The following is a 12,548-nucleotide window of genomic DNA, read 5'->3' on the forward strand; positions in this document are numbered from 1 at the left end:
TATTTTGAAGGGCAAAAAAGAGGGCACATTTGCTGACTTCTACCTTTAACTACGACAACTCCTATGACAACTCTATCCACGAAATGGAGATGTCTTGGAAAAAGAGAACACATGGCAACCCAAGCCAGCCCAAGACATTTGGTTACCTGATGTGAATGACAAAATAATGCCCCTCCCTGCCAGGGAATGAGGGGTGGGTGGAGAATATTGGGTTATAGTTGGGTTGTTTTTATTTTGATCATGTATTTTGTGGTTTTATATTCTGATTTTATTCTGTGAATCTCCCTGAGACCTGCGAGTATAGGGCAGAACAACAACAACAACAACAACAACAACAACAACAACAACAACAACAACAACAACAACAAACTCCCAACTCGGTGCCCTCACAGACTTGCTTTAGCCTTCATTTTGTGTGTGGCATGTTAATACCTTGTTAACCCCCCCCCCATCTTTCTCCCTCAAGTAAAATTAAAGTTATTTCTTTGTTTATGTAAGTCTGCATTTAGGCTCCCCCCCCCAAAAAAAATGTCATAAACTTTTTACAATACCTGTGTGGTTTCTATTCTCTTGTTTAAAATAAATAAATTAAAAAACAAACAAACACAAAACGGGCATTGCTTTAACAGAGTATACAGGTGAGGCAACCTTCCCCAAACTGGTGCTCTCCAGATGTTTTGGACTGCTGGCTGGGGTTAATGTGAGTTACAGTTGAAACATCTGGAGGGTCAAGACTGGTAGAAGTCATTTACCTTTCCCCACACATTCCAAGGAAAGGAAACATGCAAGTCTGAGCCACACTCTGCTTACCTGGGGAGGGGGAGACCCAATGAGGTGCCCCACTTAACTCGAGCGGCAGACATGGGTCCCAGTCACATGGTTAATAATTGTCAGGGGACCTCCCTACAGGGAGCCTCCCCCCACCATCCTGACCAGCACTTTGCCCAGTGAGAGCAGCAGCAGCGGGTCAGGGGGAGGAAATGAGGATGGGAGCGGAGTGGAGGAGGCATGGCTCAGCAAAACTCCAGCAAAACTCCAGCCAACAAGTAGGAGAGGGAGCACAGCCACTTCCAGCACCCGCATTGAGGCGCACGCAAGGTTAGAGGGTGGCGTTTCGGGGTCCCCAAGCTATTTTGCTGGCCCCGGAGCAGAAGGGCGCCATTGCCGGATTCTGTGAGTGACTAGGAGGTCATGTTTTCCGCTATCTCTGCACTGTAAATACTATGCACAATAAAACCGTTAAAGACAGAATGGACTTGGGCGTGTTTACTCGGGAGTAGCCGCAACTATCCACTGACAATAATGATTTAAATCCCATTGTTTTCAATGTAAATTAAATGTGACTGATAGCACACTTGTGTATACTTATTCAGAAGTAAGTCCTGCTAAATTCCATGGGGCTTAGTAACAGGTAACTATGCGTAAACTGCGTAAACTGAATCTAAACTTGTTTTTAATGGCATTTACTTCCACTTTATGCTTAGGAAGGCAGCCTTGAAGAGATGAGCACTAGCACAGCGTTTGGGGGGGGGGGGAAGAAGGGCTGTTTCCTTAGTATCCTATTGTTAATGCACATTTCTCATTCCTTTATTACCAAAAGGATAATATCCCAAGTTGTTGTTCTTTTTTTAAAAAAAAACTTCAACACCTAATTGGCTCAAGATAGGTGGCGCTGTGGTTAAACCACTGAGTCGGCGGTTCGAATCCCTGTGATGGGGTGAGCTCCCGTTGCTTGGTCCCAGCTCCTGCCAACCTAGCAGTTCGAAAGCGCGTCAAAATGCAAGTAGATAAATAGGAACCGCTACAGCGGGAAGGTAAACGGCGTTTCCATGTGCTGCTCTGGTTTACCAGAAGCGGCTTTGTCATGCTGGCCACATGACCTGGAAGCTATACGCCGGCTCCCTCGGCCAATAATGCGAGATGAGCGCGCAACCCCAGAGTCGGTCACGACTGGACCTAATGGTCAGGGGTCCCTTTACCTTTATCTTTGTGAGAGATCAATCTATGCTTAATCAAAGTATGATTTTGAGCATTAAGAAAAAGAGATTACCGTGTTATGTACCCAGGAAGGGGAAAGAGTACTTTGGCTGATTAATATTCTACAGTATTTTAATAAGTTTAGGGGTATTCTTTTGTTGTTTCTGTTTTAAATATTTGTGCTTTTATCTCATGTTTTTATTTTGTGAACTGCCCTAAGATCTTTTGCAAAGGGCAGTATATAACTCAAATAAATAGATTAGAGAGAGAGAGAGAGAGAAAGAAATCAATTTGTGGTGCCTTGTGACACAGAGACTGTGGTGGAATGGACAGTTTTATGGGTGGAATGGTAGCAATTCATCAGGAGCTCCCTGAGCAAACTTCTACTATAGTTGATGGACGAACACAATAAATGTTATTCTCTATTCCATAATGCCCCTACACCATTTTTTTATATATATAAAAAATCCTGTTTATTGGAGAATGGAGGAACTACAGCTGTGACTTTACTCACTCCCATTCTTAAACAGGGTGAGGGGAACTGTGGGCTGGTGAGCCAGAAATGTTGACTTTGGTTGCCACAAGGTAACAATGTATATACATTTTTACGGGTCCCAGATTCTTGATAAAATCTCTTTCCTTCTTTCAGCAAGTTTACAGCCCTCATGGTTGGCAGAGTGAAAACTTGAAAGTTTCACACGTTTGGTATCACTGGAAGAAGGTGTTTAGCTAGGCAGTCCCTCTTCTCCATCTCCTACCCTGCCCAATATTTTGCATGCTGCAAGCCACACCCTTGACCTCAACTTCTCTCTGTTACTACCAGTGCCATAACTAGCATTTTTTTACACCTGTCCAAGCATCCCAAAATATGTCCACCCACAACCAAGGGACCAGCAGTGGAGGGCCCTTTAAGTCTGGCTATGAACTTTTAAAGGTGCACTTCTGAAATCCCAAGTTCTTCCTGCTCCAGGAACTGCCTCTATTGAGGAAATGTTGTGGAAAATAAATACCGGGTAAATAAAGCTGGTGGCTGTCAGGTGATCATCAATCTTCTCCTTCCTCACCAAACAGCAAGGAACAGGCCTTTGCTGTTTTAGGATGCAGGCAGAGGGCTAATAAGAGACTGCTGCAGAACCACTCTGCCTGCCCAATGCAAGCCTCCAAGATGGCAGTCTGATACACATCTGCTCAGAAGCTCATCATGTTGAGTGAGGCTGACTCTCAGGTAGGTGTGTATATGATGCATATCTGTTTTTCTTAGGAACAACAACCCTCCTTTACCAAAACAATGCTGACTACAACAACAACTCCCGTTGCCCTTAACTATTGGCGATGCTTAATGATGGGAATTGGAGTTCTGCAGCAGTGGCTGGGGGTGGGGCACAGGTTGCTCACTTCTGCTGTAAAAAAATGAGAAAAGGCACCAGTTCCACTTCATGGAGCCCTAGGGAAAGTATGTGCATTCTGTTACAAAACTTTGGTGCTCTCTAGATAAAGTGAAAGGGACTATTCTTTCAGCACACTCTCCATTAATTGCATTTTCTTATGGGTTCTCTTTAATGCCACTGCATTTACAAAGTGTGATAAAGTAAAGCAGTCCCAAGAAGTGAATTTACCCAGCAGCTGAGTCATCACCTGGCATCTCAAGAAAGGAACCGGCCAGCCTTTACCCAGTGGTTGAGTCACTGCCTGCCTTATGTGATGAGTTTGCCAATTCATTGGCAGACAAAATTGTTTTAGTTCAGCTAGATCTGGGACTGCTATTCAAACACAGAGGCTGTGTGTATGTCTATGCATGTGTGTTATTCCAGGTATTTGAATCAAACCCAGCATCAGGGTGATGCAGAAGGTTATGTCTAGGCAAGAGATACATAAAGAGCCCCTTGAGGGCTAGATCCCCATCTTAGCAGGTGAAAGGTCAACTCCCTTACCGAAAAGGGTTATCAATAGAGCTGGATCATTGTTCAAATATGAACATCTCAGCACTCATAGAACTGCCAGCTCAACACAGACACCTTGCAAAACAGTTTTGCAAAATTCTTCTGGAAGTGAGACATGTTGAAGCAATAGCTTCTCCAGCCGTGTTCCTCTACTAGAGCTTTTGTATTGCTCCTTCCCTATTGGCAAAATAAATGTACAGAGGATGGGGCAGGACAGGGGGTGGATGAAGAAACTGGGTGTGTTATCTTCCATTTCATCTGCTCTTTCAAAGGTATATGCCAGCGAAAGTTCATGTGGTGTCCTCCAGATGTTGCTGGTCTTACAAGTCCCATTATCCCAGACCATGATGGGAATTAGTGTCCACATTTAGTATATCACAGAATCATGGAAAAGACCCCAGTGTAGTTTCTCTGGCAACCCTACCTACTCAAAATAATGAACCTCAATGGCCAAATCTGGGTGCAAAGATACAAAAGAGGAGAGGACTCACGTGCTTGTAAGAGTGGCATAAGAGAAGGGATTTTTAGCAGATGTAGTTTGTCAGCTATTAAATCCCCATCTGCATCTGCCCACCCTACAGTGGTACCTTGGGTTACAAACGCTTCAGGTTACAGACTCCGCTAACCCATAAATAGTACCTCAGGTTAAGAACTTTGCTTCAGGATGAGAACAGAAATTGTGCTTCGGCAGCACAGCAGCAGCAGGAGGCCCCATTAGCTAAAGTGGTGCTTCAGGCTAAGAACAGTTTCAGGTTAAGAACGGACCTCCAGAATGAATTAAGTTCTTAACCAGAGGTACCATTGTACTGGCAATTTAATGGTTATTACCCCAGTTAAAATGTTTCATTTTTAGGTAAGATTTTTAGGCGAAGAGTTTCTCTTCAGGGTCAGGTATAGCCAGATTTTATCTCCTGTTCCCCAGACTCTGGTTGCTAGAGAGCAAACATCAGCAAAAGGAAACTATTGTAGTCAGAGGAAACTTTCAAAATCTAAGTACGTGAGAAGAGTCCTGCTGGATCACTGCCAACCTTGCATTTAAGCCCTAGCCTGGAAGTGGTAAGCAAGCAGAAATTCCATGCAGGTTAGTGGGAGGACTGGAGGAGCAGAAACAGATGACTCCTTACCTCCCCTGCACTCCACACAGAAACTAATCAGGATGCTGGAAGAGGTCAACCCCCTCTTCTATATCCAGCATAGAAATGCAGTGAACTGCCTGCAGGAACAACATATTTCTCTGCCAGCCCCCCCCCCCCCGCAGTTCCCCATTTGTTTGTTTGTTTGTTTGTTTGTAGGCTGGCTGGTACCTTTGTTGGGCTTATTTACAAGGCTGTCATATATCCAGATGAGAGTGAGGCTGGAGGTGTTTCATTTCACTGCTGTCATTTCCTGTGCGTGGTCTCCAGGGGACTCAGTTACGAGCTACACTTCCTTTCAAGTGGCCACCTCTCTGACATTTGATATGACCCAGCTCATCAAAACCAAAACCAAAAACTATGTCAGCAAGGGGGAAGGCATAAAATTAGCACAAGCCGCTCTCATGCAGCTATTTATACCCACAAGACAAAAACAAGGCACAAAAAGGAGCTTAATTGGATTATCATTACAGGAAAATATATACCAGGGAGCATGACTATCATGGAAGTGGGGGAAATGTGTTATACAAATCAAGAGAATTCATTCATGTGAAACTAAAAAAGAAGTCTGGAGATGCTAAGGTCCTAGCAAGTGCAGCAAGGTCACTCAGAGTGAACATGGTATAGAAGACTTAACATTGTTGACTTCCTCAATTCCACCCCCCCCCCCACTGGGTCCATTTTAAAATCTCAATTAAGCAATTTTCATTTTGTATCTTAAATCATTCTAACACATTTTATCATTATCTCTCAACTATTCTATTCTGAAAAACATCCATTATCCTCCACCAATAATTAATCAATTAATCCAAATCAAAAATTATTTTCCTGTCCTCTATCTTTTATTTCTCCCCTTAGCCTAAAATTTATTACCAAAAACTTTTCATGAATTCAAATATTATTTTTTCTAACATAATATCATTTAATCACTTAAAACTAAATCAGCCCCCCTTCCCCTGGATTCAAGGTCTCCCAGATGATTCAGCGAGTTCCATAGGTCATTCCAGTTTCAGACATCTAAAGCAATCAAAAAATAACATCCCTTATTGCTCCTCACCCCACTCCCACCCTGTCCCTTCCTATCCACCCTTCTTCCTTGGTCATCCTCTGCTGCCTCCCCAATTCTTTAAATGTTACAAAACACTATCCAACTGCTTTCCCACTTTTTAGCCCTTTCACAATTTTTCTTTCCCTTAAACTCTGGCCCCAGTATGGATTCCGCCCTCCCTCTCTCACTGGGAGGGCATTATTCCATACTGGTTCTTCTTTCAAAACTCTTGGAGTCAAACAGGAATCTTGTCCCCCCCCCCCCACTGGGGAAACAATGTTCCCTTCGACTTCCTTTTCTTCTTTTAATTCTGCATTGTCGTCTTTCTTGTCTAAATTCTCAGTTGGGAATAATCCTTCATTTTCCACACAGTTTTGAATTATTATTTTTCATTTTTGCAATCTGTATTGTGTTCTGATACACGTCACATCTTAAATCTTCAATAAGTTCCAGAAGTTGTTTTTGAAGGTCCAAGTCAGATGATGTTGTGTCTACTGACATCCTGCTCGTCTCAAATTTCCTGGGAAAGCAGAGATTACTAGACAGGAAATTGCGTAGTTCTTATTTCCAAAGTTCAGAAACAAAAGTTATGTCCGATCTGGTTACAAACTCTTATTTTTAATTCTTCTTCATATCTTAAAAATCTTGTGTCCATTTATGAAAAGAGCATTGTCCAACTTCATCTACACAGCCTTATGTTTTGTGCTCTCTTCACTGCTGACAGTTTCCAGCCTCAAAGAGGCAAGCAAATTCCTTTCTATTCTGATGTCACAATGGCGGCTCGCTGATCCCTCCAAGGACCCGACTCCAGCTTTCAGGGGGACTTTCCCTGGTCCAGAATAAATATCTTTAAAGGGGTTTTGCTAAGTTGAATCCTTCTCCCCTTTACCCTACCTTAGGTGGAAGGTTTTAGCTCCAATTTTTGATAATCGAGTGATTCCTGTCAGTCTTTCTGGCTTCGGGTAAATTAACTGTGTCTCTATTCACTCAATGGGAGGGATCGACTTCCTGTTTAAATCTCCTCCCATATCCAATGAAAAATTATTTCAAAGTCTTTTTCTTTACTTACGGTGTCCAATGTTTTCAAATCCAACTAATTTGGAAGGATCCACTGCTCCAGGCTGCTGGCACGGAGCTTTGCGTTGCAAGGGTAGCAGTTTAACTCAAGCACCCTGTCTCCACTCTGCTCGCTCTCAGCACCATTATTAGGGCTACCGGGGGGCGGAGGAAACAAAAAAATGGTGCAGCTGAGTCCCCACGTCCCCAGAACGCTCGATCTGGGGCTTTTGGGGGGTCCGCGTCACTCTCACAGCTCCCCCCTCCCTCGCAACGCTAGGGAATCCCAGAGCCCGGGATTCTCTCACCAGCGATGGCAGCACACCGGGAGTCTCGAACCACTGACCTTCTGATCGGCAAGCCCTAGACTCTGTGGTTTAACCCACAGCGCCACCCGTGTCCCAGTCAGTTCCAGAGTAGCGCTTGCTAAAATATGGACACTCATTCGCCCTCATAAGCTCTACCACTGAATTGTGGTCTTTCTTGCGGCTCTACGGCCTGATGTGGGGGTTTCCCATACTTGAGACACCAAAGAACCATGTGATGATCCACCAAGCCTTTATGGTGACAAAGTGGAGAAGCCATCAGGCAAAGGCAATTCCCAACTTCTTGCTCAGGAGGGATGTGACACACAGACCAGCTTCAACTCAGCTTCATCTGAAAGACCAGGAACTGCATTTCTAACAAACAGAATTGCATGAGGTTTCCCTGGCCACTGAATTGCACTTCCCTTTTCCAAACAAGGAACAGCACAGAAAGAAACTCATTGACTCCCTCTGCAAGGATGTGCATGGGCTTTTCTCTTCGATGTCTCCTTCAACATCCCCATTGACTGGAAGAGATCGTCCTGGCTCAAGCCAGCAGACGAGAAGCAACTGGGTCCATAAAAGAGAATGCTGGCTGCAAATACAGGGTCTGCCTTTCTAAGGGATACACCAGGTAATGTTTCCCTCTTCAGCAGACTCCTAAAAGACTCCCTTTCCTCAACCCAGAAACCTATTTGTAGGCCTCTGCCTGCATAGTCTACTTCAGCCTTCCCCAACATGGTACCTCCAGATGTTTTGGAGTACAGCTCCCATCTGCCCTGGTCAGCATGGCCAATGCTCAGGGATGAAATGAGCTGCAGCCCAGCAACATCTGAAGGGCAACAAGGCTGGTCTAATGGAAGAACCAAACTGTGGCTTAGGGACTGTATGTGGTCCTTGAGGATGTTCAAGAATCTGCATGGAAGTTCAAGAAGAAAAGCACCTGTTTCCTTAGAGGTGCAATAAAGGTTTGCCCTTAGTATGTTCCCCTCCCTTCTCTTGGCCACATACAGAACCTACGGCATGTACACCAGGAGGCAGGTAAGGGAGGCAGCATTGTCACCCCAAATGGGCAGGAAGTATCCATCACAATCTGTCCTGGAGACTGAAGTCACACATCAAAGTGGGATGCAACAGAGACACTGCTTCCCCAATGTCATTCCTGCCCTGCCTGTTGCTTTGCACACACAGCTCTCAGTGGGACAAAACAAACCTGCTCCAACCCCATTGGACTTTTTTTTTGGCTAAAGAAAGTGACAGTGAATGCACCTGAAAATGTGGGGTACTTGAGTCAACATTGTTTAACCTCCCTGCAAACAAATGAGAATAAATGCACAATAAATGGCTGATAGCGTCAAACCTCCCCACAAGCTATGTTATGTGTAAATGTAAGCAGAATGAATGCTCAGTAAACAGGTTGCCTGGAAGTGACTGGTGACTCATGCAGAACCACAGAGGGATGGCTCTGTAAGCCAGAAATTTGGGTGGGGGTCATGTTCCACAGATCGTGCCTAAAGCCAAAATTGTGTGTATGGGTTCAGTGGCAGGTGGGACTGCCAACTGTAATTTCCCCTGGAACCCCTCCCCTGTTTTGTTTTGTTGCCGCACACATAAAGCTGAATGTGCCCAGGTTAAATGCTTGAAAGTTCTGGGGTAACTATAAAAGAAATGCTGGGGAAACACAGGGTTCCTCTTTCAGGAAGGCAGCTCTGCAGTGAAAGCAGCACCTAAGCAACTGGATCCGCCCAAACTAAATCAAAACCAGAAAGAAGCAAAGGTTGCCTGCAGTGCATGTGTGTCCTACATTTGATTCCAAATAAACAAGACTGTGAGCAACTGCTCTGCTGAAACGGATCAAAATGCACCTCTTTCTACTTCTTTCAGGAGAGTTACAGTTTGGGTCATCTTCTGTTTAAGGGGAATGGAGAGACCCCTTCCCAGCCCCAATCCTATGGCTCTGTCTCCTAGTGGTACAAGAGAGAAGTTTGCTTTAAATGACTTTACATTGATTTAAACCAGGGGTGACCAACTCCAAAGAGACTGCGATATACTCACAGAGCTAAAAACTGGCAGTGATCTACCCCCTTTTAAGGGGTTCAGGTCAAAGTTGTTGAACTTTTTAGGGAGGGGGAAAGCCACAGTTTTTAGGGGTGCAGGGCAAAAATGATGAGCTTCTTTTAGGGGAGCCAAACTTGTTGAGCTTCTTTGGGGGGAGCCAGTGATCTACCACAGAAGTCCAGTGATCTACTGGTAGATCACGATCTACCTGTTGGACGTGCCTGATTTAAACACACTTGAAAAGTCCAGTACAAATGGACAGCCTGGAGACATGGTCACATCACAGAGGACTAGTATTTACTATAATTCTGGGAACTCTGAAGAAGTGAAGGGCTGGGTGCTTTTTCATAGGGGTGAAGGTGATATGACAGACTCCTTGATGCCTTTTCCAAAGAAGGAACAGCACAGAAAGAAACTCATTGACTCCCTCTGCAAGGATGTGCATGGGCTTTTCTCATCAATGTCTCCTTCAACATCCCCATTGACTGGAAGAGATCGTCCTGGCTCAAGGCAGCAGATGAGAAGCAACTGGGTCCATAAAAGAGAATGCTGGCTGCAAATACAGGGTCTGCCTTTCTAAGGGATACACCAGGTAAAGTTTCCCTCTTCAGGAGACTCCTAAAAGACTCCCTTTCCTCAACCCAGAAACCTATTTGTAGTCCATCAAAACCAGTTTCCCACTATGTTTGGAAACAGATGGCAGGGTGTTTTTTCTCCCCACGAGGTTTGAAGGTAGCTTGGAAGAAGGGGTCAGTGCTCCTAATGTACATAGTACCCTTACAGTTTTATCTCTGGAAAACAGGCTTTGCAGGTTTTTGTTGTTTCAAAACCTACAGAACCTGTCTGACCAGGAGGCAAACAAAAATACGGAAGCGGAGCCTTCTGCCAACCACTTTCTCTGCATTCTTAAAAACAGTTGTCTGTCTCTGTTCTCAGATTTTCACAGTGCTTTAAAAAAAAGCAACCCCCCCTGCAAAACTGTTTCAGCTAAAGATGGCAGTAAAGAAACGAGCACCATGGGAAGCACCATTTTCCACCATGCTGCCTTTGACTCTTTTTCTTTTCTTTCTAAAAAGGATTGTCTCCTTCCTCCAACAGGAGAGACAGAAATGCTATGTTGGAAATTAAAGTGAAAGAACCAGCTGGGTGCAGCAGCAGTGCAGTTCCTCTGACAGAGTCTGGTTATAGTTAGGGGCCTCTCTGACCTACTTTCTACATCATTTACTGACGGAAATGTTAACATACTCCCCATGCCCCAAACAATATAAACCATGGCATGGCAACTTTTTTATTTTATGGCCAATGGATCTTTCTCAGAAAAGTCAACACAGAGAGAGGGAGAGGGAGAGGCACAAGTCCCACTCGGCCCTTCCTCCTTCAAGCGACATTTGTGTACCATTAACAAATGACCTTAACCGCCACAATTAGCATTTAAACATGGCTAGCCTCACCCTTGCTTTCAGCAGCAAGACACTCCCAGTGCCAATTATAGTTTTGCCACAAACATCACAGAGCTGTGCGGAGCATAATGCCTAAGAGATGGAGCTGCAGATCAGGGCGTCCCCAGTTCAAAAGTGCTAGGAACTCACTAGATGGCCTTTGTGAAGTCTATCGCTCTCACTCACTTACCTCCCCCCCGCCCCTCCACCTGCAGTATGGGGGATCATTCTTCTTCTTTCCGTTCCTCCAAGGCAGGTTCCCCAAACTAAGGCCCAGGGGCCGGATGCGGCCCAATCGGCTTGTAAATCTGGCCTGCGGACAGTCCCGGAATCAGCATGTTTTTACATGAGTAGAATGTGTCTTTTTATTTAAAATGCATCTCTGGGTTATTTGTGGGGCACAGGGATTCGTTCATTCCCCCCCCCAATATAGTCCAGCCCCCCACAAGGTCTGAGGGACAGTGGACCAGCCCCCTGCTGAAAAAGTTTGCTGACCCCTGCTCCAAGGTGTATGTTGTAGTTGTCTTCCTCCCCATTTTATCCTCACAACAACCCTGTGAAGTAGCAAAATAAAAAAATTCCTTCAGTAGCACCTTAAAGAGCAACTAAGTGCTACTGAAGGAATTTTTTTATTTTGCTTCGACTCAGACCAACACGGCTACCTACCTGTACCTGTGAAGTAGGTTAGGCCAAGAGGGAGTGACCTCACCCAAGGTCACCAGGTGAGTTTCGTGGCCCAGTGGGAGGATTTGAATCCTGGCCTCCCAAGTCTTCATCGGACACTCTTTAACAATACCACCACACTGGTTTCCTAACTGAGCAAATACTCCAATTAGGTAATGCCTGTAAAGCACTTTAAGCATCTGAATTGTATTTATCATTCCATTTGTACCCTAGATTTCTTCCCTTAAAATTTAGAATCCCTGACCAGTAGTTACTGCCACACCTACCCCATGCATTGACAGCACATGGCTTCTCCTAAGGAATTCTGGGAACTATAGTTTACTCCTTCAATTCCCAACACCCTGAGCAAACTAAAGTTCTCAGGATTCTGGAAGGCCAAATGCACTTTAAATGTGTTTTGAATGTATGGTGTGGATGTGACTTGTACTTGCACAAAATGCACAGGCAGCTCATCCCAGCCTATGCCTGATGGGTCTTCGCTGGTAAATGGCTCCAGCCCCTGAGTTTGCACCTCAAAAAAACTATTTTTGCACCAAGACCGAAGCTCTGGTTGCAGCTGTGCCTACACACTGAAGCCCCTGTTGCTCCCGTTTCCTTGTTATATGTTTGTTTCTCATCTCTGCCCAGGGTCCCTTGACCAGGACTGTCAACTTTTTATCCTCCTCCTAACAGGATTGCACAGTGGTGTGACATACAAAAACTTAACAGGAGAAGCTTCCCCATAATTATTTATTGAGTACATCTCTCTATCTCATCTTTCCTCTGTGGAACTCCAGGCAGGGCAATGGACAGGGGGTTCCCATGCAATCTCCCATCCCCATATGGGCCAGATCTGGACCAGTTGAGCTTCATCACAGTTGCTGCATCATCTTGTGACTTCAGATCACGTGTGGTGAAAGCCTGCATGT

The 12,548-nt window shown here is 44.9% G+C and overlaps 1 protein-coding gene across 4 annotated transcripts in view; it reads right to left on the reverse strand.

Moving 5' to 3' along the window:
- HDAC7 (histone deacetylase 7) overlaps positions 1–12,548 on the reverse strand; it is a 195,104-nt gene that overhangs the window by 118,175 nt on the left and 64,381 nt on the right. The gene's annotated exons all lie outside the window — the stretch shown is intronic.

Source organism: Zootoca vivipara, chromosome 2, assembly GCF_965207765.1.
Source record: "Zootoca vivipara chromosome 2, rZooViv2.hap1.1, whole genome shotgun sequence".
Taxonomy (NCBI): domain Eukaryota; kingdom Metazoa; phylum Chordata; class Lepidosauria; order Squamata; family Lacertidae; genus Zootoca; species Zootoca vivipara.